Source organism: Protopterus annectens, chromosome 3.part0, assembly GCF_019279795.1.
Source record: "Protopterus annectens isolate FY-2018-M chromosome 3.part0, PAN1.0, whole genome shotgun sequence".
In the NCBI taxonomy this organism is placed as follows: Eukaryota; Metazoa; Chordata; order Ceratodontiformes; family Protopteridae; genus Protopterus; species Protopterus annectens.
The window spans coordinates 1,335,213,566-1,335,241,350 of record NC_056731.1 but is presented as its reverse complement, the minus strand read 5'-3'; the positions used below and the strand labels follow the sequence as shown (position 1 = coordinate 1,335,241,350).

Genomic DNA, 27,785 nt, shown 5'->3' with positions numbered 1-27,785 from the left:
TTCCAATGAATATCTGAGATATCATTAACTCTTATATGATTGTAAACTTTAAATAGAAAGGGAAGAACTACCAATTTGAAAGTTTTGAAAAATTCTGGAGTAAAACCATCAGGTCCCGGAGATTTACCCAATTTAAGATTATCTATTGAATCCGAGATTTCTTGTACCGATATAGGGGTAGAAAGTAGTTTTTGCTGATTATCATTAAGTTTAGGGAACTGCAAAGAGTCTAAAAAGAGTTTTGAGTGATTATCTTTAACAGAATTAGAAGAACCTGAATATAACTCAGTGTAAAGAGAGGTGAAAAGTTGAATAATCTCTTCATCAGTATTATATAATCTGTTATTATAAGATAAAGATGTAATATTTGGATTTCTGAAGTTAACTTTAATAATTCTCGCTAACAATTTAGATGGAACCTGGGCCCACTCTGAATATGAAGCAAGTAGCTTTTGTTCAGCTAAGGAGAGGTTATTTTGGTGAAGCAGAATTAAATCTTTCTGACAATCAAAAATTTGTTTTTCTAAAGTAGCATCATAGTTCAGACTAAGATGATTTTCCAACGAAGAAATTCTTGATTTTAAGAATTCCTCTTTCTTAAAGTATTGTTTTTGAAAAAAGCAGCTTTACTAATAAATAAACCTCTTAATCTTGCTTTACATGCAGCCCATTGTATGTCATAAGGAATGTCTGATGATTCAAGACTATTCACCATTTCATTTAGGATTTCTGAAGCTTGTTTGCAAATATCTTCATTTGACAATAAGTTATTATTTAAGGTCCACTTATTAAACATAGTTTTATTTTTGATATTGGGTTTTATGTTCAATTTTAGTGAAATTCTTGAGTGATCCGAAAAGAATCTGGGTTCTGTAGTAAAGTCCACAATATATTTTGAAATATAATCTGAAATTAGAAAGAAGTCTAATCTGGACCACGAATGATAGCACTTAGAATAATAAGTATATATATCATTCTTGTTTATATTTTTAACAGTGGAGGGGTCTATTAAATTATATTCTGTCATCAAATCATTTAGAGCCAGAGTAGATTGAAGATTATAGGTGACAGTGGAGCGAACGATCAATTACAGGGTTTATAACTGCATTCCAGTCACCACCCACTATAATATGATGATCCTTATAGGATGCAAGAATATTGTAAATTTTAAAATGAACAAATGTTGTGAATTACATGGGCCATATAGATTTAAAATTAATAAGGGTTTGTCCAAACCAGCAATAGAAGCGGTAAATAAGCACCACCTCCCTCATCATCAAATTTCTCATCAATAATATTCCCAATGAATTTTTGTTTAATGATTATAGCTACACCTCTGGAGTTAGATGAGTCACCTGAAGCTATAATCTTTTTGATCCATTTTTTTTAACTCTTTATTCCAATCAATACGTGAAATATGGGTCTCTTGAATAAAACAAATGTTAGCCTGTGATTTAAAGATCATATGAAATAATAGTGACTTTTTCGCTTTATCTTGAATGCCTCTAACATTCCAAGAATCTAAAATTATGTCAACAGGCATATTCTATAAGTATAATCATTATTGATGCTATAAAAGTGAACTCAAGGTGCAAATCCAACACAACATTAAAAAGAAGAAGAAAAAAATAAAAGAAAAAACAGTCTTTAAGTATTCAAGCAAGTCATCAAATAACATTTGTTGAAAAAAAAAAAAAGAAAAGTTTTTTTAAGAACCATGAAATGTATAATAATAACCTTTATCCTAACCCTAGTGCCTACCCACCAATCCCCCTGTGATAAAGGAAGAGCAGAAGAACATGAAAAAAACATTGTAATTATAGATAATAGTAACCTCAAGTTAGAATACAAATTACTCAAAGGAAGCCTAACATAACATAAAGTCCGAGTAATACTACTAAAAATATATACAAAATTAACTAATTTCAAGACGTCCAACATGCTTAATCCCTACTTCTAATACTAATCTAAAGCTCCTATCCTTAAATTGAAATTTATAGTGATTAAATGTATTTCCTCAAGTATTTCAAGAGAAAGAGAAACAAGTAAATAATAAATAAATCACACTCTGCTTAACTAGAACACTCTATCATAAGAAGTAATACAATTAAAACTGAAAGATATGTAAGATAACATATATAAGTATAACAAAACCAACTGGTAACATTATAATATAAGTAAATAAGCATAGCATTACTGAACTAAAGATAATAGTCATGCACTATCTACTGAACCTTCTTTAGTACTTTAGTGATAATTTCATTAATCAACATGACCATTAGTATGATAAAAGCACTAATACCTGTAGAATGAGTATTTAGTTATAGTTCAAATAAAGCAAAAACAACTACCAAGCAACCATATCTCAAAATGAAAAACAATTCAGTCTGGAGATGCATCTATTAACTAGATAATAATAGTACAGGAACTATTCAAAATGAAATATTATAAGCTGTAAGGTTTTAACACTAGTTAATATACATGAATAAAGTATAATTATATTATTAAATAGTAACTTAAACAGCATCATATATATTGGACTGAATGTACAACAATGTGCATACATATAATTTTAAATCTACTTTTTGAATATTTTACTAATGACTCTGTTAGGTTATGTAGCCATACTATTCTTCTAAGCTATAGATGTAACATAGCAAAACAGCATGAAAAGACAAGGCTTTTAAAGTAAACATTTTGAACATCTAATTAAAACAGAAACAAGCAAGCTAAATGCAGTAAATCTAAGGGCTTAAATATATATATGTAGATTCAGCTAATCATATTAAAGATAGTTATTTCAAACCTTTCAAATAAGTAAAGGCTTTCTTAAACATAAACTACTAATCACAAATATCACATCCAGCCTCTGAGAAGAGAGAGAGCAGAGAATAGAAAGAACATGAAACTTTCATATGAACAGGTATACTTTGTAACATTTGTCAAATTAAACACTTCAGTATAATATAAAATATTGTATGAAAAAATATTCTGAATAGGAAAATATGTTCATTTCTTTACACATCCTTTAGAATTTTAATATATAAAACTAACCTGTTCATTTGTTTCCAGAAACATTTTCACTCTGCTTTATGAAAGTAGCAGCTTGCTTTGAAGTCATGCAGACACACTAAAAGTCACTGAATATATTATGTGACATGAATCTGTTTAAATTTAAAAAGCAACCTTCATTTATGAAGAGAAAACACTTTAAATAATAGCCAGATCTATTAAAAAGTTAGTGCTGTTGAATACTTGTTGAAAACAAGCAGACTTGTGTATTTGAAACTGTCCTTCTTTCCTCACAAATGATGACATCACCATCCATCTCAGAGAGACTGTAGTGTGCACATGTTCATGCAGAGCATCAGCTGGAACTCTGAGGGGAAGATTTTCTTGCTAGAATGTTGAGATGGAATGTTTTTCCCTCCAAAAATCATTTAGCTTACACAGAAGGCTGTAACTCCAAAGCTTGTAGTAAAATTAACATATTATCTATTTACACAGCAAGCATATGTGAGAGAAAGAGAAAAAAGTAAATACAGGAATTTAAATGCTTCTATTAATCCACACAAATCTAACAAGCATATATCCTGTCACTGCACACTGTCACACAAAATCTATCATGTGTAAATTACATGACAAGTTCTTAAGGTAATATAATTATGTCACACCAGAATTACAAATCATGTAACACAAATACTGTCAGATTAAAGAAAAGAAAAGATCAAACCTTATTGTAGTTCTTTAACAGTAGAATATTAAGATATAGTGCCAGGAAGCTTTTTAAATGTTTTAAGAAAAATGTCTTTTGCATCTTTAGGATCTGAACATACAAATCTTTTGTCATTAGCTGTGAAAGACAAGGTATTAGGATATGCCATTCGAAATCTAATCCCTCTTTTTATCAAGTCAGCACAATAGGGGGCTAGTTTTTGTCTATTTAATTTGATCTGTGCAGGAAGATCTTGGGAAAATGATAGTTTGTGAGACTTCCATATGAATTGTTTCTTTGTTTTAGCAGTTTCTAGGATCTGGAAAGTGTCTTGAAAGTTTAGTAACTTAGTATAAATTAACCTTGGTGTGGAAGAATCTTGCTTTGTACGCAATGCTCTGTGTGCTCTCTCTACAATTATAGATTTTGAAGAAGCTTCACAATTTAACAGTGTTTCAAAGATATTTTTAGTCACAGATAACAAGTTTTTATTGTCATAAGATTCAGGTAAACCACGAATAATGATGTTATTTCTTGACTCCTGGCTTCCAGATCCAATATTTTAGCTTGTAAATCTGAAATAGTTTTATCTCTAGATTTAAAGTCACTTTCTAATAAGTCTGTTTTAACTTCCAAAGCTAAGATTTTATTTTCAATAGTAACAATACTATCGTTTATTTGCTTTAAAGATTTACTAAAGTCTGCAAACTGTTCTGAAAAGTTTTGTATAGCACTTTGGATTGGTTTTAATGCTATTTTTAGTTCTTCTAAAAGGAAATTTGAGCCATTTAAATCTTTATTACTTACATTAATAGTTTCTGTAGGTTGTCTAGATGATTTCAGTCTTTTTGAACCTGAATCTTTTTCAGGAGAGAGCATTGAAGTATATTTGGCCTTTGTAGGCTGAGTCTCCATGGAGTCAGATTTTGTAGCCATGCCCAGAAATGGAATGCAGTTAACAGGATACCAGGAACCAGGAACAGACTGGAGCAGTAGGAGTCCCAGCAGCAGAGAGACCAAGAATGTTCTGAGGTAAAATAAATCCCAGGATAATTCCAGAAGAAAAAATAATCCAAATGCGTAGAAAAAGATTTATAAAATCTTTTAGTATAAAAATTTGAGGAAAAAGGTTGATGTAAAGTTGTAAAAAAAAACAAAAGTTAAATAGCTGTGAGGAGCTCAGAGAGTAAGGACTAGACTAGTCGGCGGCCATCTTGGAATTAGTTTATAAATGTTTAATTATGACCTAATTCATGTTCATTACAGATGTGCCTTTTCCTAAAAATACAAAGTTCACTTGCAGAAACATCATTACTTTAAAATGTAATCGGCAGAACATGGACTAAAACTAATGATTAAGGCAGTAATAATGCTGTAAAAATGTTTTGCAAAATTAAAAACAGATAAACGTTGCTGGTTTTGTCCTCATCAATACCAGGCAAACATTATCTTTCACCAATTCCTCAGACAGATCATCTAGCAGTAAAAGTTTTCCTTAAAATCTACTTCAGAACCAAACAGCCCCTATGGTAATTCAAGATTTCTCCAAAATAAGCCAGCTGTTACTCACAGACCATCTTGATGGCCCAAATAGTGTAACTCTACAAATAACCCAATACTTGATGCTGTTGCAAGCTCTTGGGAGTATTACCCCCCCCCATTTCTGGGAAGATTCATTGAGGAGTTTGTTCTCTTCTGCCATAGGAATACATTGCAAAATCAAAAATAGAGCTGTTTGGTGATATTACTATCTAAATACACTGTACAATAAAAACAACAGACATCAAGTTATCTGTAAAATATTCCCATCCCAGCATGAAAAGAATTTAAAACAAACAAGTAAATCCTTTAGGCATTCTGTCAAGGAGTACAAAGCCAAACATGAACTCAGGTTTGTCAGCAAAACTAAAGATAACCACAAGGCTTTCCTTAGTTACACTGGGAAACAGAAATGGCACCCATGAGTGTACTGAACTCCTTCCAAATGGGGTATTCCTTTCAGGTCATAAAGCCATTGCTAATACCCTCACATGCAAACCCACTGTAATTTCACACTACCTACCCAACATGTTCCTCAACTTCCACCACTACTGCTGCCATAATCACATTGGACCATGTTTTGTCTGTACTAGGTGAAAACAAAAATATCACTTCCACAAGACCTGGAATATTCCCAACTGTTTGCTAGTAAGAACCAGGTACCACTTGCAAAATGCCTCTTAAAACATTCATTCTAAGACTCGCCATGAGCTATGTCACTGTTGTGTTAAGAATGGTCATAGTAATACCATTGCGCAAGTAGGTATCCATGACAGACCATCGAAACTATAGACCCTTTATCCTCATAAGTACACTATTTAAAGACTTGAAACACATAACTGCCAATCTAATAAAAAAGACAGAGGTGACCTTCAAACCCAGAATCCAAACCAGTTTTTATATTTAAATGATTGGTCATGACTACTAAACCTAACTGATTTCCTTCAAAAAGGTCACAGAATCAGTGGAAGATGCTTAGCCATTCATACTGTCCACACCAACCTAGTCAAGGCCTAAAACACACACCTCCATGTTGGTATCATAGATAATCTCTCTCAAGTCAATACCACCCTTATATGTTGCCTGCTTGATAGACAATTGGAACTGAAACAAACCCCACATTGTTAAAGTGGAGCTATTTCCTTTCTAAGTGGAGAGTTACTGGAAGTGTTATATAAGGTTTAGTCTTGTGGCCCATCTTCATTGGTTCATAGGTTCATAGGTGTGTACTAGGCTAATGACCCTGGAGCCTTTACAAGCCTAGCCCATAGGATTATCCTGGCATTGTGCCACCCAACCATAGTTCCTAGTGCCTCTGTCGAGTAGAGCCACTGGAATGATCCCTGGGGTGAATTTTCTATTTCCCATCCACTCATCAATATTTCTCTTGAAGAGGGCCAGTGAGGTGCTCTTTTTGACATGTATGGGAAGTCTATTCCAAAGCACGGGCAGTTTCTGGGTTATGAACCTGTCCCTCCAGCATGTTCTGTTGATTGTGGTAATGAGGCTAAGGTCTCTGGAGCATGTGGTGTGCAGGGATTGGCATTTCTTTAAAAGTAGCATTTCTAACAGAGCTAGGTCAGACGTGGCTTTGTAAGTCAAGCAGAGATTGCCTCTAAGTAGGTAATATGAGACAATGAATAGTTGGAGTTTTTTGAGTCTGTCCATATAGGACAAGTGTTTACAGCCTAGGATCTTCTTTGTGAGGTACTTTTGTGGCCTCTCCAGTTGTTGCAGGTGTATAGTGATGTACATACCAAATGGGGCATTGTACTCGATGATTGGCCTAATGAGGGAAGAGTAGAGGGAGACAATGACCTCTTTCTTCCTGGATGCAAAACCCTTAGTAATGAGATGTGCCACATAAAAGGACTTTCTGACCACAGTGGCAACATGGTGGTCAAAAGAGAGGTTGTTGTCAACCTGTGTTTCCAGATCTCCTATAACGCCTTCTGTGTTCAGTGGACTACCATCAATGTGGTAATTCAAGGGAACTGGGTTTTTCCCAAGGGGATGACGACACATTTTTTGGCATTGAGCTTAAGGCCATGGTTCTGACACCAGTCATTGGTGTCATTGACACCATTCTGTAGGATGTCAACATCACTTGGGGAGTTAATAATAGCTAATAAACCAAACCAGTGGTCTGAGTGCCCAAGATAAAAACTGGTAAAGCTGAAGTAAGGCACACACGGAGCTCAGCAAAAAGGACAACTGCTTTAATGAACAAGCACAAAAACAATCCACAGAAAGCTAAATCACAGCAGCACAGCACAGCAAACTAAATTGCAAAGCACAAGCAACAGCACAATAACGCTGTAAAGTTAATCCACGTACGTGTTCGTCACAATAACTTCCTCAGATACCTAAACTCTCTATCTTTGGTGAATAAATAAACTAATCTAATTAAAATGAACCAATGAGTGAACAAATTCAATTACACATGCAAAATGCATTAAAACACATGAACCTTAGAGGTGAATGAATCTAAAAGTTAAAACCAAAAGTATATATAATAAATAGATATAATAAGTAGATATGTATATATATTTTGTTATATAAAATGCTTCAAACATAAACATTAGTTAAAATTGCTGTGTTAAATATTAGTATTACCAGCGCAAACCTGAAATGCTTCTAAAAATATTATTTCAAAAGCAGAAGCTAAATTTAATCCAAAATACAATGAAATAGCACCACCTTGTGGAAATTAAATTAAATGCATGTTCATCTTGTTAAAAGATAAATACATATATTATTATTAAAATAAACCATAAAATGCTTGCATATATAATATATAAATATTTAAAAATATAAATATTATAATAATAACATACTATAATTTAGCTGATCTCAATTTCAGCACAGGTTTCAAGGATAACATTTCATTTAAACCAGGGGCAGAACTTGCATCAAGAATAATTTGCCAATATAGCTCCCTATATTCCAACCGAGTCTCCCAAGGCCCTCCCCTGGGGTCTCGTGGGACTACTTCTATGACAAAAAAATGAAATTTAGCTTTGCCACAATTGTTTTGATGTTTAAACAGAGCATTATTATCTTTTCTTTTCCTTATCTCATAAATGCTTGTAAATTCTCTGCCTCAATTTCCTCTCGGTCTTGCCAACGTAAAAAGAGTCACAGATTTCACATGTAGCAATATAAATCACTCCTGTGGTATTACATTTGGCAAAACCTTGAGTAGTAATATACTTGTTCTTCTTTTTCAAAAGAATAGAATCACCTTCCTTGATGTTAATGCAATAAGGGCAACGCCCGCATTTTCGTGTCCCTTTTTTGTTGTTATTAGTTAGGTTAAGGAAGTTTGTCCCTTCCAATATATTCTTGATGTTATGTCCCTTCCTATATACACATTTAAATGGACTTTCAAAGATATGATTTAAATCAGACAAACTAGCAATTTTTTTCCATTCTTTACTAAGAATACTTCTCACCAGATTACTCCCCCCGTCAAAAGTGGTAAACATGGCAGAATGAAAACCTTTTTCTAAAGTTGTGGCAATAGCAGTGTTTGCCTCAATATTTTGTACTTCCAATGTAGGTAGGGGTACACCCAAAATTGGAGCAAATCTTCCTGTTCTTCCTTCCTTAACCTCAACAATAACTGACATTAGGAGATCTATTGGGTACCCCCTTGCTCCAAACATACTCTTAATAAATTCACATTCAATATTAAAATCCTGATCGTCTGACGTCATCCTACTGGCTCTCACCAACTGACCTTTAACTATTGCTCTTTTTTGAAAATGTGGGTGAGAGCTTGTATAATGCAAGTAAACATTAGAAAACGTATCTTTTCTAAAAAATTTTGATTTAAAACCTTCCCCCATTCCCTGTATATTTACATCTAAAAAATACAATTCAACTTCATCTACTTTATAGGTGAATTTTAAAAAATTAGTTGTATTTGAAATATAATCAAAAAATTCCATGAATTTTTCCAGGGTATTGTTCCAAAAAAGACAAACATCATCCAGGAAGTGCCCATAGTAGTTCCAGTATTGTGTAAAATTAGAATTGTGAACACATTTTTCTTCCCAATACAATAAAATGATGTTGGCATATGTAGGTGCACAAAGGGGAACCATAGCTACGCCTTTAGATTGTCTAAAATATTCCCCTTGGAAGAATATAAAATTATTGTTTAAAATCAATTCCATTAAAACAAGGCATGTACGAAATACCTTAAAAGAAATATTATTTTTGCTTCCCAAAAACTCTTCAAACCAAACTTAAACTTATCTCATGAGGAATACACGTAAACAGGTCCACAGCATCCAAAGTGATAAAACTAGAGGTGTCAACCTGATTAGAATTGTTAATATTCCTTAAAGAATCCTTTAACACATTAGGATGTTCCATCTCCACATTCTTGAGATGTACATCTGCATATTTTACCAGTGGAGCAGTAATAGAACCCTCCGCAGATACAATAGGTCTGAGAGGAGGGTCATCAGGATTTCTGTGAACCTTTGGTATACCAAAAATACAAGGCACTTTGGGTTGTTCAACATGTAAATAATTATATGTTTCCAGATCAATAAGCCCCTCTAAAACTAAATCATAGACACTGTCTCATAGGTATATTGGTCATTTAACAAATCAAACATTTTTGCCTCATAATTAATATGTTCATTGTTAAAACCAAAAGTATATATAATAAATAGATATAATAAGTATATATGTATATATATATATATATATATATATATATATATATATATATATATATATTATGGTTTATTTTAATAATAATATATGTATTAATCTTTTAACAAGATGAACATGCATTTAATTTAATTTCCACAAGGTGGTGCTATTTCATTGTATTTTGGATTCAATTTAGCTTCTGCTTTTGAAATAATATTTTTAGAAGCATTTCAGGTTTGTGCTGGTAATACTAATATTTAACAAAGCAATTTTAACTAAGGTTTATGTTTGAAGCATTTTATATAACAAAATATATATACATATCTACTTATTATATCTATTTATTATATATACTTTTGGTTTTAACTTTTAGATTCATTCACCTTTAAGGTTCATGTGTTTTAATGCATTTTGCATGTGTAATTGAATTTGTTCACTCATTGGTTCATTTGAATTAGACTAGTTTATTTATTCGCCAAAGGAAGAGAAGTTAGGTATCTGAGGAAGTTATTGTGATGAAAATGTATGTGGATTAACTTTACAGCGTTATTGTGCTGTTGCTTGTGCTTTGCAATTTTGTTTGCTGTGCTGTGCTGCTATGATTTAGCTTGCTGTGGCTTGTTTTTGTGCTTGTTCATTAAAGCAGTTGCCCTTTTTGCTGAGCTCCGTGTGTGCCTTACTTCAGGTTTACCAGTTAATAATAGCTCCTAACTTGCAATCGTCTGTGAACTTTGTTATCCAGAGTCCCTTCCTGCTGGCCTGGACTACAGAGAAGTAGATACCAAACAGGAAAAGACCCAGGTCCGAACCCTGTGGGACTCCACTAGTAACTGGTCGGCAGTCTGACTTGGAGTCAGCTACTTTCACATTGTGGGTTCTATCTGTGAGCCAGTTTGCAACCAACCAAGGGATATAGGGGTTGATGCCTAGCTTTGGTAGTTTTTCTATGATTCCTGAGTGGAGAATAGTAACAAAGGCCTTGGCCAGATCAAGGTAGGCTGTATGAACCACCTTGCCTTCATCCACAGCTCTGGCGACTGACTCAAAAAAAGTTGACCAAGTTGAGCAGACATGATCTACCCTTCACAAAACCAAACTGTGTAGGATCAAGAGTTTGGAGATTCCCTATATCCTTGTTTATTAGATCCATGACGATGCACTCCATAGCTTTGCATATCAGACTCATCTGGCTAATTGGGCGATAATTCCCAGGGTATGTAGTTGCTCCTCCTTTGTGGAGAGGGATGACTGCTGCAGTGCGCCACTCGGTAGGAACAAAGCCTGAGGTGAGGCTGTGATTAACAGGGCACATAGGTGAAGTGCCAGTCCACTCTGTAGTTTATGTAGAACACAGCCAGTGATATTGTCAGGTCCCACAGAAGCTGTATTCTTGGCCTTGGACAGTGCTGTTTTAACCTGTGCAGCAGTAATACTGGGTACCTGGCAATCTACTGGTATTGTGATTGGTCTTTGGGGGTGGTAAGGTTATTACTGAATCTCTTGACCAGTATATTGGCAATATCTGTTGGCTTGGTATAGGAGGTACCATTGCGCAGTAGTTCAGAGCAAATCTTGGTATTACCGTGGAGATTCTTTATATAAGTATGTCTCAGTTGTGGCATATACTCCTCAGAGGTGAAAGCAGATGCCAAGGGACTATAGCTAACTAAATTTGCTGATGACTGCAAACTAGCTACAGTCATACCTCTCAACCTCTTACAGCAAGAAATTTGGAGAAAGCCATAAATAAAAGTGGGACAAAGGCCCAAAAATAAGAACACTTTTTAAATATTGCTCTTACAAACTTAAAAAAGTTGATAGAATTAACAGGTTTTCCATTAGTATGGATTTTCTGAATGGTATGAAGTTTGAAACTCAAATGTCTGTCATTATTTTTTAACTTTAATCTTTAATTATTTGCCAATAATTTGCCAGAAAACCAGAATTGTTTGAAAAATGTACCAAACCTATGAGACAAAAATCTGGACATTCTGCAAAAAATTGTACTGTTGAGAGGTATGACTACAGTTGTTAAATTATCTGCCAAAAACTGCAGAATAGGAGCTTTTGTAAAAGACACGTCCTCTCTTCTTAACATAGTGCCACTACCCAATTGAAGACAGACAGAATTACTAGACACTTAGGTTCTTATGCTGACGATGATCTTTCCTTCAATCACCGTGTCTCAGTTGTGGTTAGGAAACCCTTCTACCTTGCTCAGTTGATTTGTAGTGGTATGTACTCTAAGTCACAATAAGCCTTGGCACCACTATATTCCTCCCTTAATAGAACTATCCTGGAATACAATACCCCTTCTGACATATACCTTGTAAAGTACTTTGACCAGCTTGAAAGACTCCAAAGATTTCTTACAAAGAAAATTTCTTGATTACATAACCAAAATTTGATGGGAAGGTTGAAAGCCCTATTCCTTCACTCAATCTCTGATAGACTCCTAAGAAAAGACCATTGTTTGGGTTTTTGATCGCTGAAAGATCATACCATTTTGACCTCCTCCAGCTTCACAAGATTAATGGTCTAGCTAACACCCTCATCAAAGTTCTCAAACTCCATTTTAAGATCTGCAACATTTGCAAATAACATACATTCTCAGCTCAGCACATTCTCTGATTGTGGAATAAACTTCTTTTACATGTAAAAAAATGAACACCTTTTCAGCCTTCAGAAACAGTTTTGACAATTGTATGGGTGACCATAAATTCATGTCTGATGTGCGTGGGTATAACATTTTATCAAGAACAACCAATGAGCTATCATGCATGAAACGTTTCAGCTAACATTCTTAATGGCCCTCCAGCTCTAAGGTTGTTGCTTGCCAAAATACCTGTGAATCCATAATGGCCCTTTAAACAATATTGAAGTCTCACAAGTTTATTTAATTTTCAATAATTCTCAATAGTCAATATGCTGCAGACTCTATAAATTTGACTAAATCATCCCAATGCAATGTCCTGTATAACTTCTCTGCACCAACATCTAAATTCATTTAAATAAACCAACCAGTGTTGCCCATGTTTAACCATCGTATATTATTTATAGATACTGACTTATTTCAGCTGTAGAATATTCAGATGCATTTATAAAGGTAAAATGTTAAGACTTAAGTTACACAAAGATTTAAATGGGGTATGCAATTACAATAACTATTAATTTTTCTGTCCTAAGAAACTCATGCTTACTGGCATTTGAGCAGGCTTTTATTTTGCAGGCACTGTAGGCATGTATATATACACTTGAAACTTTATTCACCTATGTATGTACATTACAGAATTTTCCAGCTGCACAATTGATTCATTTTATTAGCTTCCTCTCAGACATTACAGTCTTTGTGATGCTCCCAGACCTTTTCCCTTCTTCTTGTTAATCTTCAGGTTAACTCCGTGGTTTATTCAGTAATGGAGCACATATGTGCCAAACTACATTGTTTTTTGTGATGATTATTCAATTTAGCACTTCATACATCAATTAATAAATTACCACCATTATAGTTAGATATCTAATAACAGTGTTTCCTTTGACATTGCCAACTTACTGGACTCATAACACTAGTAAAGCCATATGCTCACTGACCACTAGCACCTGAAAGTTTGATCCAAGCCAATTGTTTTCCGGTGCTCTGTGACTGAAGGACCACTATTCTTAGCATGTCTTCCAGTTGGAGGAAGAGAGTATTTCCAACTCACGCATTCTGTGAAAGGGTCTATTACCCACATATTTAAACAACCCAGTGAAAACATTCAGCCTACCTCAGTTAGAAGGTGGGGTACTCCCTCACCTTTTCTGTTCAACTTGTACAACTTTTATCCATTACCCAGAGCCGTTTCTGTCCACATGAACCAATGGGCTATATATGTGTATATTAATGTTGTCATACTTTCTATAAGGCATGTAAACTCCTACAGTATCCCATGTGGAATCTGCACTCTATCCAGTTAACTCTGCTCCCTAACCTACATTCTGTTAGAACTGCAGGCTTTCCCCCTCCTCAGATTCCCTAATACTGTAGCTTAAACCAAAACTCCCTCTTTTCTTTTTCTTTTTTTCTCGTAACACCTGACTTACCAGCTACCTGCCCTCCCAGCTTGCACCGTATCTGCCATTAAGATCCTGTGCAATGAAACACATGTGAAGATTAAACAGGTCAAACCTTATTTCTGTCAAGTAGGCTCCAATCAGCCTGTACTAGACTAAATCTTTATCTTCCCTATCACAGTGGTGTAGGATCATTTAACCTAACAGCTCTATCCTCTAGAGTTATAGCAAGGGCATGGTAAAGGGAGTTAGATGCCCTAGACACATGCTGTTAAGGGACAGTATTGACAGCTTTGTCAACATTCAGCTCTTTGCTACATTGTATGAATAAAAGTGACATCATTTTATGAATGGAGTTGGTTGAAGATTGAAGACCTTTTATATCCAAAAGTTTGGTTGAAGACCACTTTTTCTGGACAATAGTTTTAGTTTGAGGGGCACAAGCCAGGAGTATCACACAGGACACTGATTGACCTAGCTACAGCTCTGTCACAGTGGTGGCTGGTGACTTGAAATCAAAGGGGGGCTGCAGGAGACAACTGAATGGGTGGGGTCAATGGGAAGGGGTGTGGCCACTTAGAAAGGGATGAAGCTATGCTCAAACCCACAAAAACTGGGACTTTAAATACACTGCCCTGGGTACCAAACCATCATTATGACAGTCCAATCAAGACAAAATGAAGTGGAGAAGAAAAATATATATTTCAATGCATTGACTACATGACAGTTTGCCTAATATCTAGATGTGAAGAAAAATGGTTGTGAGGCATGAAAAAATAAATTACTTTTTCAATATATTACTGGAATGTCAGTCAAAATCAAGTATAAAAAAACAAGCAGCAGTCAACTCAAACCACTTCTCATTGCACTGTAGTTCTAATTATAATTTCTAGTCAGCTTTATAAAAGTACCAAGTAACATTCTGAAAGTAGCAATCTTTGTGATACCGATTACCCCCACTTGTAAAAATCTTTCTTATCCAAAAAAGACCCACTGGCTGACAATAACTATCTACTTGTTTCAAGGGGAAAACGTAATCAGAGTAAAAAATGAACAGCAGACAATAGACAAGCTTAAGATAAATTGCTTAAAGGATTACTGCACAGGTTATGGACCACACATGATATATTGGAATTCTGTTTAGTTTATGGGTAAAGCCTGCAAAGTTGACTGCAAGTCTCCAACAAATGTAATGAGCTTCTGAAAATGCTGTAATCCTGTCCTTTATTACAAATACTGTAATATGCATTTCATTACCTAAGGCTTATACGTTATCTAGTTATGTAAATATTTTCTGCATGGCAATAACAAAAAGGCTTTCAGTGTTGATAATTCTTTAACAGTATGCTTATTAAAGCTTACTTAAATCTTAGAATCTCAGACAAGCTTACCTGATGGTCATTAAATCATTGCTACTTAAACACAGAGCAACAAACACTGCAATGACATGCATTTTTCTGAATAATAAGAAGCATAAATCAACAGTATAAAAATATGACAGAAAACCAAAACATTCTGCAAAATCAAGGACAGATGAAAAGCCACTGTAATACTTGTGTTTACCTTGGATGGGAGATACTTTGCACACTTACACTGCATTGCTGCTCCTTGCCTTGCTTGGACACATCCAGAGTCACTACATGGGGAGTGGGGTACAACAAGTATGTCACAATTTGAAATGTTTCTGGCTGATGGTGATGGCCCTGACACATTTGTCATACCTATCAACCTCAGAGCAAGAAATCTGGAAAAAAACATAAATAAAAGTGGGATAAAGGCCCAAAAATATTGCTCTTATAAACTTAGAAAGATAATAGAATAGTAGGTCTTGCATTAGTCCGAGTTTTCTGAAGGGTATGCAGTCTGAAACTCAAATGTATGTCACTATTTTCTAACTTCAGTCTTTAATGATTTGCATTAATCTGCCAGAAAACCACAATTTTATGAAAAACGGACCAAAAATGTGATGAAAAAATATAAAATAGCCAGACAGTACAGCTGGGAACTTGTCAAAGAAGGAACATTTTTTTAACATTAGTACTGATAAGTTGAGCAGTTGACAAAATAAGAGAATCAACATGCATTTCTAAAGTAAAAGTAATCTGTAACTCTGATTATTACAATTATTTATTAATTGTAGACCCTCCACGTTTCTTCCAAAATTGCCATTTTCCAGAGGTATCATTAGGGGGAGAGCAAAATTTTGAGCCAAAATCAGGGACAGTTGAGAGGTTTGGCTATACCTAATTCTATAAAGTGATTTATTTGCGCATACCTGTCAACCTCTTAATGCAAGAAATCTTGAGAAGACCAAATATATTGGGGGAACAAACAAACAGTACTAAAAATTGCTCTTGTATAAACTTAGACAGTTGATAGAATAACAGATCTTGCTTTATCATGCATTTTTCTGAAGGGTATGAAGTCTAAAACTCAATGCCTGTCATTATTAAGTGACTTTATTCCTAAATGATTTGCCAGAAAACCACACATTTTATGAGGCACAAACAAAAAATAAGAAGCAAAAATCTATTAATTCTGTGAAAATCTGGAAAGTTTAGAGGTATAGTTCAGCCGGAAGAATTGTGCACCAGAAATCCTACATGACGGGCTTAGCTCCCTAGGTGTGGACAATAAGTACCCCCCCAAAAAAAACCCGAAGATCTGAGAGAAGTGATTGCTTCAATTTGGCTTCACCACTTTAAGTAGCATTCAGACTCAGTGAAAATATTCAGTAACAAAAAAAGTTTATTGTTGTAGACAGTTGATTTAACTGGTTCCTAATCAAACACATTCAACCAAGAACTAGGAGGGGTTGTACCTGAGCTGATCAGATAATCAATAAACACCTTCTTGATTATATTAAATTATATTCCTTGTATAATACAGTACAGTTGTTAGAGGCATTTTAAAATTTATTGTTTTGAACATTTTTCCGGTAAACAATGAAACAAAATGCATGTACCAATAATGACAAAACTGCCCAATTCAGAACATTTCCATCATAAAAGTCTACTCAAACTTCTACAATCCACCAGTATCAGTAAATATGCATAATCTCTGCAGAAGTAAAAGTTGTCTAAATACTTCCACATTAAAGAGATCTGTAACTAATGAAGAGGTTGCTGCTAGCAAACAAATTTATATTTCATTGTTTCATCTACAAAAGTACCTGCTGTCCTTGAGGAATAAATTGCCTATGGTCCATTAAAAAATGATAAGCTAGTAATATTACAATAGGGAATGGATGGCAAACTGATAACAGGTTCATAGTTACTAGGTATCCCACCAAAGAGGACATTCTTAGGACTGCAGCCTTCACCCCCTTTAAAAATACAACACAGTACAGTATCAGCAATGCATCTAAATACTGTGGGGGTAGAACCCACAACATTCTGCATCAAAAACAAGCATTCAACCTGTTATGCTATTAACAATGCAACCAGACTCAGCATAAGCAGCACTAAACTTCTCTTCCCCTGAAGCTCTCAGCTCCTTGTAAAATGCACTCGACACTCAACTGTATCTTTCAACTTTGCAGCACAAGAAATCTGGAAAAAGCCCACATTTATTGGGGGGAGGGACAAAAGCCCCAAAACCAGGGACATATTTTAAATGTTGCTTGTATAATCTTGGAAAGTTGCTAGAATAAAATGTTGTGTGACTACCATACATTTTACTGCCAAGTCTTGAACCCAGGCCCCGATGCACTAGGGTCAGAACAACATACCACTATGCCAGATCAGCTGTTTCTTGAACAAGGGGAATACTGAAACTTAAATAGCTATCATTTAGTGAATTCAATTCTCACCATAGCTCTCAACCCACACCTGGACAAAGCCAATAACGGGGGAATACAGCCTCCAAAAATATTCAGTGAATTCAGTTCTCACCATAGCTCTCAACCTCTTAGCACAAAAAACCTGGACAAAGACAATAATGGGGGAATACAGCCACAAAAATAGGGGCAATTTTAAAATATTGATCTTATAAACTTAGAAAATTGCTAGAATAAAAGGTTGAAGTCTGAAATTCAAATGCCTGTCATTCACTGATTACAAAAATCCAGAAAACCACAGATTTTATGAGGAATAGAACAGAACAAAAATAGCAGGCAACAATCTCAACAGTTTTCACAAGTGGTGGTGGATAGGGAATTCAGGGTCTTGCTACACATACCCAAGGTGCAGGGTTTGGGCCTGAGTAATTCTAGCCATGAGGTATATTTAACTGGGGCATCACACACACACACACACACACACACACACACACACACACACACACACACACACACACACACACACACACACACACACACACACCTCTTTCCCTGAGAGACAGTACCTGTATATCCTTGCAGCAGAGAATGGAGTGCCAAAAATAAATCCCCTCCTTCCTTTAGAATATATTCCTTGCAGCATCCAATGGAGTGTCAAATACAAATCCCCTTTCCCTTCCTTCCCTGGAGCCAATCAGCAGACATTGCAGTCCTATTTCTCACGTATGTGACTGCAGATGTTGCAGTCCAATCTCCTTCCAGTTTATGCAGTTACAAACCACATAGACCTCTGGGCATCAGCATACAGATGCCTCTCTTTGTAATCCAGACTGGTGAAATGGCAGTCCGGATGAGCACACATGTGCAGTTCTGATCCAGACTGGTTAAACAGCAATCCAGATAGGAACTCGCCAATCACACATGTGCAGTTCTGGGACTCACAGCTATCTTCATTGTATAGCTGGGGGCGCCAATAGCATGATCCAACACTGCTCTGTCACCTCCCAAGGCATAATCATGTTGCTGTATTTACAGGCCTGCACTCCACCTGTATATGTAATAGCCAACTTCCAAATTAACCCACTGATAGTTGTGGAACATATGACTAGGTCTCCCAGGAATAAACGTTTCCAATTAACGAGTGACATTCAACATCATTAGGTTGTTTTTGCCCAATAAACCTATGTTGCTGCCCCCAATGGAAAAAATACAGTGTGCATTTTCTATTTCTCTTTTGCAACTTGATTAATGACAGACATCAATCAGCTTCAACACATTCTGCTATGGCTGCATCTTACTTGTCTGAAGTCCTTAATATCTAGTCCTAGCTGCTGACTGTCTGCACTCTGGACTACCCTCTTCTGGCCCCAGTAAATTGCTAAATGCCCCACTACCCTCTAGTCTTAGGGGATTTGAAAACAATACAAGACAATTTGTATGACTGCAATATATTACATACTATTTTTTTAAACCTAACATGTCCCATGAAAGGCTTAACTGACCACCTTCATGCCCTTTGTATAAATTCAGCAGACCTACTTTTACTTGCCATGTCTTTTGCTCTGCTTACTCTAAAGGAATGAGTAGAAACAAGGGCAGAATAAATATTTATTTTTGTCAGATCTCTGAACAAGATTTTAAAAAGGTAGGTTTCAGCTTCTTCCCTTTCAGAAAGATGAATACAAACTGCAGAAATCCACCTTGAGTTGCAGAGTCCACAGTGTGATACACTCAACCAAAGTAGCAGTCAGTAAAACAAAATGATAATGCTACCACAGCATAGCAATATAATGCAATATTGGAGGTACCCTTCAATTTTGAAAGCTTCATTGTATATGATAATATATAAGACAATGGATAATGCTGCTAATATAGCATAAACGAGGAATTCAGAAGTCCTGCCAAACTGATATCCTACCACGATTCTCCAAGACTTATTTCATTGTTCTTTTATACTGGCACTAGTATGCTTATTCTCCAGTCATCTGGGACATGCCTTTCTCTCCATACTGTTATGCGTACCCTCTGGAGCCCTTTCTCCCTTAACGCATCCACCATTTTGATCATATCTAATCTGACCTCATCTCTGCCTGCTGCTTTCCCTGTCTCCATTTTCCTTAGTGCTGGTCTTACTTCTTCTAGGGTGGGCTCTTCTTCCTCTTTCATTGTAGGCTATATCTGGGGCGGTAGAGCTTTTATGGGGTTTGTTCATTCAGAAGCTGATGGAAGTAATCCCTCCATCTGCCTTTTTGATGTCCTGTGGACTGGTGAGCAGGTTCTTCCTGATGTCGCTTATAAAGAGTATCTGATGACTATTTTCTATATCTGTTTGTTTTTACCTGGCAGCCTGGTAGAGTTTCTTTGTGCCATCTGCTGAGTCACTTTCCAGAAGCTGGTAGAGTACCTCTTTTGACTTGTTCTGATGACTTCCTTTTGTAACTGCTTTCTTAAACTCTTTGTTACCCAACCAGTATTCCTTCTTGGCATGGCCCATCTTTCCTATCTTGCACTTTTTCATGCCTTCCTTCTTTCTTCTGATAACCTTCTGGACTTCTGCATTCCACCAGTAACCTTCCACATGTACTTTACTTCCATGTCTGTCTCAGCCACATATCTGTCCTATTGTCCTTCCGCATGCTGTTTTGACTTGTTGCCATTCTTCTTCAACTTCGCCTATTTCATCTTCTTCCTGAAGTGCATGAGCTCCGAGTAATTCCTTGAACTCTTGTGCTTTTGCTCCAGTAATTCCCAGGTCTTCAGCATAATCTCTGTTCATTTTAGAGCCTACCTTAATTATTAATAAGTTGTATACAAATTTTTTTAGTTCAGACCAGCTGAGTTCAATTTTTACTTAAGTTGAGTACAATTTCTACCTAATTAAGTCATCTTGCACGAACAGTCAGCAACTCACCTGGAACCCAAATGTCTGTCTCACACACACACACACACACGCGCGCGCACACACACACACACACACACACACACACACACACACACACACACACACACACACACACACACACACACACACACACACACACACACACAGATGCATGCATTTGCACACACCCATGTATTCAAACACACACATTCATACATATGCACATATTTACACACACAAATAAACACACATTCAAATGCACATACAGATGATCCTTTTTACTCTGTTCTGCATACATCAATGAAATAAATTTGATGTAATGCAGAATATAGTAAAATCAATCATCTGCATTTTGACCAAATAAACAGAATCTGACACACAATATGAACTAAAACATGTAACATCTAAATCCTAAGGAGGTCACAGTCCCAAAACACTGACAGTCCTGAGCGTGCACAACATGAATTCCCAATGTGGGGGAAAGCCTTTATACTTTCAGTCTCTAAATATATCAGGTTAGTCCCACTAGGCTAGGAAAATGTGTCTCTTTGCTGGGGAGACCAGAGATGGCATTTATTCTACCAGGGGAAATTTGGCTAGGGCATCAGGTGGCTTCCCCTAATCTTTTTGATAGTTGCAATGGAATCTTTACGTCCACCTCAACTACCACCACCTCAAGCAGATGGAGCCTTGGTTGAACAGCTCATTTGAAAGACAGCTCACTTAGGAGTGCAGAGCCCTCAACACTGTGTTGCTCTGTAGTGTCAGCAATCAATCTACCTGGGGTGGGAATAGAACCCACAACCTTCTGTAACAAAGTCAAGTGGCTTCCTGCTGCACCTTAGCAAAGATGGGGAAAGTAGAAAAGAAAGAAAAAGTAAAATTCACTGATTCCTTCTTCTCTGAGTCCACAATTCAATCATTTCTGAAGATATTCATCCTAGTCTAGGCCAGTATACCAACAACACTGTTTTTGACCTTACAAACAATAGTTGGTAAACCTTTGGAGGTCTTAATCTGGTACACAATACAAAATGCATGTCTTTAAAAAGCTAGCTCAAACTATATTTTCTTGAGATTGTGGATGGTTCTGAAATTTCATTTCACTCATGTAAGACATACTAGGTTCAGACATTCTATGTCACTACATCAAAAAGTCAAACCTTTGGATGGCAACTGATCAGCATTGAAAATACAGATAAAAAATATTTCCACCCTTCACCTTGCACATGATGGTCTGTGTCCCCCACACCCCCTGATAATTATATATACCGACTCTGAGATCACGCTACAGTGCGGAAAGGGTAAATTCTCTGATCCCCACCGTACAATGATCTCACACAGAGAAAAAGCCAGCACATTTGATCAGATGCTTTTCAATCAGTAGTACTGGCATTTTTCCTTTTTGAAAAGTTGTATGTAATCCATCAGAACACATAATCCAGCATCCTTATATGTGAAGTTTCATGATCAAACCTTGCTGCTCCTTACCTGATATGCAAATCCAATAATATGTACACAGGGAGTCCATTCTTTTTCAAATTAAAATTCACAAGGTCAGAACATTCTTATTTGCTTGTACCTGTGGTCTCCCCTGACTTCCATGTTTTGGGTCCTAAAGAAGGCTTGTCTTGCAAAGTGAACTCTGAGGTTAGTTTATTAAATGATCCAAATACTGAATTGAAGTTGTAGTTGCTAAAGGAGCCCTGGAAATGTTTGTTAATACACAACTTACTTATCTTACTACGCACACAAAAAAAGAAGACCACGGTCACAAGTATACAGTGGATCCGATTCTCCCTTCTTCTCCTGGCACTATGACAAATGATATGATGGCTAACTCTTCAAATGTGTATCTTCTAGTTTTTGTTTTTTGTTTAATTTTGATGCCACAGTAATATCAGTAAAATAAAACAATTCTGATATTCAAGAATATGGAAAAAAACTTTCTCTGAAAATTTTCTAATGCCCTACACACTATAAATGTGTATCTTCTGAAATGACCACTGCTTGATGAAACAAGCTTTAGTGAAATATTTTTAAAGACCATGCACTGTATTGTATGATTTGCAGAATTAGCGTGGTCATTTTTTTCTGGATCACTCCAAAAATGTGGTATCCCACTTTATTTTACTCTACATACAGGCTTTCTGGCGAATATTGGAACAAACATGTGTGGCTATCTTACTTTAGAAGTACTCCTGGTGCCTTATTTGTTTATTACTGGACTTTTTCCTGGAGTTTTTGTGTTTGTGGACTTGTTACTGGCACCTAAGGAGGTTTCAGGTAAGGAAAGTACACCTTTGACCTGGACTTGTGCTATCCTGCTTTATTTTACTCTACATACAGGCTTTCTGGCGAATATTGGAACAAACGCAGTTTACCAATAAGCAACTTTGCCTGCTCACCATAGAGCAGGTTAAATCTACTTTATCCTTTAGCAAATCAACTGACTAAAGAGAAGCAATATTCAGTAATTATAAGCATGTTTTGAGTACTGTTGATCTTCTTCTGAATCCTCGCCCTAATGCCCACTCCTTCCACATTTCTTCAGTTTAATAATGCTATTTTGTAATCTTCTTTGACACAACTTTAGAGATTCAGTTCAGTGAAAAAATCCCAATAATTGTCAACACATGATTGTTTCATTATTTCAATATCAGTGTTCTCGTCTTAATTTTTGAGTGTCACCCTTAGTATGTTCCATAAACTTCTTTGTAAACCAAAACTTGTCTTGGTCTCAATCAGCAATTTTATTCCATAATACATTAAATCTATATCTAGACCCATAGTCTATATAATAATCACCTATTCAGTTAAAGGAAGGGTGCCTGTATTCTAAAAATGGCCTAATGACACCTTTGCACTTTAACTACTCTCACCCATTATTGTCTAATTGTCATCCTGTCATTCTCTTAACAAATTTAGGAGGCCGCATACATGTTCAACTCCTCCCACTTATCATTGATGATAATATTGTATCCAGTATGGAAATGCATTTAAATGTTATGATACAGACTCAGCAGTGCTTGACAGTATAGCATCTCTGCATGTATCTGAAGTGTAGCAAGGATGACTGCTTCTAGATGCCCCTAAGGCATTTCCTACACTCAGCCAGCACCACCTTTTTGTAATGTCTAACCCGATAAGGATTCTCCCTCCGTACCTATAGGTGGTTCACTAGCTACCTTCAATACTGGGATAGTTTGTCAGACGTGATGATGCGCTCTCTTTTTCCCTGCCAACAAGTAAAACAAGGTGGGCCATATAGTTCTGCATTTGAACCCACCACCACCACTTTTTACTGTATTGATTAACAAATATATTGAAGCAAAGTGATGATGTTAAGCAAGTTAGTTATGTTAACTAGTCACCACTTTTGTCACAAGTGATGATGACTCAGTCATTGTAAAGCACATTTAACTCTACACTCTCATGATACATTCCTCTGGCCTGTATCTCAGTATAAAAAAAAACTGATGTTTTTTACTTGCAAAGATCCCAAAAATAAGAGTGTCGATTCTGTTTTCTCCAGAGTAGAGAGCTCACCTCATAATCCTTGACCATTCATTGACAGAAGCAGTTAGATCACCAAATACTTGATCTGACAATTGATGAATTATGCATCTATTTTATTTATTTAGATGTTATCTACCAAGAGCGCTCATCAAAGCATGACCAGCTGTAGGCTCTGTCCAGGTTGCAGCTAATATGGTGGCATCAAAAATGCAACAATTACAAACCAGCAGTGGAACACAAAGGTAGTAGAAACTAGTCAAAAAAAGACATTATGTAAATTCCTTACACTATGTTGAGGTGTATATATTACAAGTAGAAAGTAGAATCAGAGGACTTGCAAGAAAAGAGTGAGAAGTAGGTTTAACCTTGGAAATTGTAGGAGATAACACAAGGGGTTGGAGTACAAAGCAAGACCAAAGTAATAGTAAAGATGTAGAGTCCAATGAGGCATAGGAACAGAAAAAAGTAAACCTTGAGCAAGGAAAAAAAGAAGCTATGCACATATATGCAGGAAGCTGAAACATAATGGTAACTGGTGGTTTGTAAATGGTTGTGATGTGCAAGGAAATGAACTTAGCGCAGAGTAGTAATGATTAAGTGATATGTTCTGTGGTTCTGGCATTTACATGTGTATTGCTTAAACAGATACTGTTTGATTGTGGTCTGTACTTAACATAGTATGCTCACTTTGATAATGAGGTATGGATTGCCGCAGTTTTGGGGCAAGCACAGAGAAACTAGAATCAGGGTTTGGAGAGTGGGCCATAGTTTACACTTGATTCTGAGGTTGTAAATTGGGGTGGTGGTGATTAACTTCACTGCGTGTGGAAAAGGGGCATCTTGATAGAGATATTTATTTTGGTATGAGTATTTGACCCCCATTGGATTCTAGACTTAGGTTGAGTCTGGATTGTACTGGGAAGCAGGTGGCCTTCCATAAAGTAAGTCTATAGAATTCAATAGTAGTGGAATTATTGACGAAGGCATATTTTATCACACAAGGTTTGTGGTGTTGATGTGTTTTTGTTAGAAGAAATGACAACCAAGGGTAAGCCATACTCAAGTTGTGTGAGAAGGACACATTTCCCAATAGCTGCCTTAGCAGGTGATGAAAGGAAATGAGATGTTTTCGGATCACAGAAAAGGCTCTAAGTTGTTTAATATGCTCTTGAAAGTTAAGAGATTGGTACACCCAGATGGCTAGGTATCTGAATGAAGTGGTGGTGTCAATACGGTTGTTGTGCTAGTGCAAAACCTTGAGGGAACTGGGAAGTTTGGAAAGTCTTTTATTAGTACCAGTGAACATAGCCATGGGTTTGGGGGGGGGGGGTTAAGAAGAAACTTTTTGGAGGTAAGGAGTTGTTCAGGTTCAAAAGGTCAGTTTATGGTGGGATTTGGATTACTTGTTTTGCTGTGTTAGTAGCCATGTCACTGGCATATGAGAAGAGTTGCAAGTAACGCAGGGCAAAGGATAATGTATTTATACAAATGGAAATATAGTATTGGGGCAAGTATTGACCTCTGTGGTATATCTGAATGAATGTAGGTAAGATGTGACAGAAAGGAGCCATTCTTTACAGCAAGAAGTTTGTTTGTGAAGGAGTCTTTGAACCAATGTGAAACTTCAGTGCTGAATTCAACCCTGGTTTACAAAACATGTAAGTATTGTAGTAACTCATACAAATCAAAAAAGGAGATTTGTAAGGTTTGGTCAAGTATATCTAGTTCTTAACTGCCGACTATATTAGTGTTTGTGTTTTCATCCCTTCTCTCTCTCTCTCTCTCTCTCTCTCTCTCTCTCTCGCTCTCTCTTTTGTTTTTGCATATATTTGTTAACCTGCAGTCTTCCCTTCTTCACAAACTAAGCAGAGTTATAACAGTGCTGCTTGATATGCAGTAGGTCTTCATGATAGAACCCAAAACTATACATTACTTTGCAGTTTACAATGGCTTGAATTCAACCTACCCATCTAAAATGTGCTCATAAATTATTAAACTACCCCAAATGTTACTCACTTCCATATATCCCATAATGGTGCAAACCATTACCATAGGTAGGTTTACAGGCTTGTCATATTTGTGCATAAATTAAAAAAAGGTCTGGTGAATCATGCTTCACTGCCTGTGTTGATAAGCAATACAAAACTTCTACATGAACTGCATCAAATTTCTTTCAAATATGCATTCAAAAACTTGTTAAAGGATTGCATGTACAGAAATCAATGACATCATTGTGGAATTAAGTGAAAAGTATTTGGTAGGAGGTGCATATTCTACTTTGGAAATAAATCATGCTTGGGTGTTGGTAATGTGAAGTTTACCTGCAGGTACTGTGGTGTGGTCACAAAACAGACACCCAAGCAACAAAACAAGGTCACCTATAGGTAAACCTGCATTACACATTACCCATACTTAGTTTGCTGCTATTATGCATGCTGAGTTTTCTTGGTTTATTTTTAGAATTAAAATGTCTTGTTCTTTTCCCTGTTTTTCATATGTTTGCCCATTAAGAAATGTTAGCACTTCTGTTTTTTGTAAAGTTTCCAGTAACAAAACTTAAAAATGCAAGTGCAGTAGTTGAGTAGCACCTTATTTAAAGGAATTACATAACCAGAGATCATCAAATATTTTATGTATACCCTTCTTTATGTGAGGATATACTCACATTCTTTAATCCACTGATCCAGTTTCTAAACTATTTGTGAGGGTGCATTTGTAGCGGATTAATTAGGACAGACCAGAGTTCTCTGTTCCAAGCAACATTCCCCAGCTTATGCTGTGGGATCTCTAGCCAAGTAACAAATCTGACACCCTATAGAAACTCCATCCTAATTCTATGAGAGAATGACAGATATTGCAAGTTACAAAGCTGTTGTGCTGTGGACTAACCTGGTTATGAACAATATATATTTCATTTAACATGTCGGAAAATCAAATTCCAGTTAACTGTAAGTGCACATCATTGTAGAAGTTTGCAGGGATCAATACAAGCATTAACATCCTGCTGTAACCATAAAGAAGAGGCAACTGCTGTATCTAAAGCTTGGATAAAATTATTTTATTATGGATTTTAAGTGGATGTAGAGTAGTTTCTTGGTGATGTTTGGCTCAATATCTACTTTCTGATCACACTTTATCAAAATTGTTTGCAAAGTCACAGTATTTAGCCAAAACCCATTCTTTGCAAACAGCAGAACCCCAGTGTGTTCAGATGTGGTGGGAAGGGGTCACATCCTCACAACCCTGCTACTTTGAATATCATACTTGGTGGTGGCACTTCTGCATTTTCAGTATTTTTCATATGAAAGATCCCTTAGAGAACAGATACTTTTTATGTCACATGACATGTGGAATGTGAGATTTGGGAACACAAATTTCAACAACTTGTACAAAAACCTAAATAGTCTAGTGAGGACAACAGTTTGATTATGATGAATCCATCACAATTCACTTCCACTGTAACATCATGTGTAAGAATGAAGTTTTTAAATTTGGCTGGGAACTTTAGTTTAGATTTAACAAATTTGTCATAGAAAATAGTTACATTTCTGTACTGTCTTAGTATGAGTCTGATTTACTCATTGTAGAAAGTTGAGAATTACAATATAAAATGTTGCAAGAGTAGATAC

General features: G+C 36.1%; 1 protein-coding gene across 1 annotated transcript in view; it reads left to right on the top strand.

The window, feature by feature from the left end:
- Positions 1 to 27,785, top strand: part of LOC122797066 (meprin A subunit beta-like) — a 380,136-nt gene that overhangs the window by 3,509 nt on the left and 348,842 nt on the right. The window lies entirely within an intron of this gene.